The sequence below is a fragment of the Miscanthus floridulus genome, chromosome 4 (assembly GCF_019320115.1).
Source record: "Miscanthus floridulus cultivar M001 chromosome 4, ASM1932011v1, whole genome shotgun sequence".
In the NCBI taxonomy this organism is placed as follows: domain Eukaryota; kingdom Viridiplantae; phylum Streptophyta; class Magnoliopsida; order Poales; family Poaceae; genus Miscanthus; species Miscanthus floridulus.
In genome coordinates, this window is record NC_089583.1 from 79,379,891 (window position 1) to 79,381,387 (window position 1,497).

Sequence of the window (1,497 nt, forward strand, 5' to 3'; positions counted from 1 at the left end):
TCAAAGAAATCTTATGATTACCGGCGATGAGGAAGAAGAGAGGCCGGCGATGAAGTAAGAACACTGAGCTCGAAGTGGCTCGGGCTTGGGGAGGAAGAAGGGGTATATAGGAGGGGATCTTTAGTCCCGGTTGGAGACAGCAACCGGGACTAAAGGTCCCTTTCTAGTCCCGGATGGTCCCTCCAGCCAGGAGTAGACTTTTACTCCCGGTTGGAGGGACCAACCGGGAGTAAAAGTTAACCTTTAGTCCCGGTTGGTAGCTCCAACCGGGACTAAAGGTCCCCTGTAGCAAAAGCCTGTCGCAGTAGCTGTTGGGTAGGGACCTTTAGTCCCAGTTGGAGCTACCAACTGGGACTAAAGGTTTCTCTAGTCCTGGGCGCGAAAAATACCGGGACTAAAGCCAAATTTTGAAGTGGATCAAAAGTCATTTCTCTACTAGTGTGACAAGCTTCTTCACACTTCTTGTAAGGGTTATCTTGCCAATGTTGTACTTGTCACTTGTTAGCAATACAAATTAAGTCAAGTAATTGGTTTTACTAGCTTGTGAATAAATTCATATACTAACCACTAGATCAATTTATCATTCAAGCAATAGTGGTAGGCTATGAATTTAAACATTTTATTTGTTATGCTTGATCCTATGAAGCATGTACTATATGCACTAACCGCATACTAGTAAGGGATGAAATGATCATGCACATTACAATGATACCTTTGCTATGTTGGAGTAGAGGATAGTCACATAGATTCCAATTCATTACTCCAATAGCAATGTGAAGTCCAATTATAAGCTTGGTGAAGACCAATAGTTACCATTTTGAATTTCACTCTTCACCCATATGAAATGAATACCACTTATGATCAAGTGCACTTTCTTGTTGTGGTTGGCTTGCTTCTTCTTTTCATCTTTACTTATATGAGAGCATCAATTTGAGAATACTACTTGAAATATCATGACTAGCTCTCTTTTGGGTGTAGCTTGCTTTTCTTGATCAACCCTTTTGATTGCTTCAACTAAACATCTCAAATGTTCCTTGGATCACCATTTTCATATTAGCCTTCTAAGTACCACACTTGGTTCACCTACACATAGGCGGCAAGCCCCTACACTAGGGAGAAGTGACCTCTCTCCAAGAACTATTCTTGACACTCACTTGAAATAACTTGATTGATTGATCCAAGTGATGGACTTAACTTGATGAGTAATATTGATTCCTTCTTTAAGTCCTTTTCTTTCTACTTGTTTAAGTCCTTTTCTTTCTACCAAATAATCTCCAATCATCACTTGAACTTAAACTTCATCTTCAACTCGAGTTTGATCTTGATTTCATCTTGAGTACCAAAAGTACACTCCACAATCAAATAGCCTTGTACTTATATCTTGTCATGATTTTAGATCATCTCAAAACCAACTTAGGTACCTCAATTACTCTTAAACATGTTTTCAATTTGAGGACCTTTCAAACAAAGTGACTCTAGATTAATCCAATATTTGTC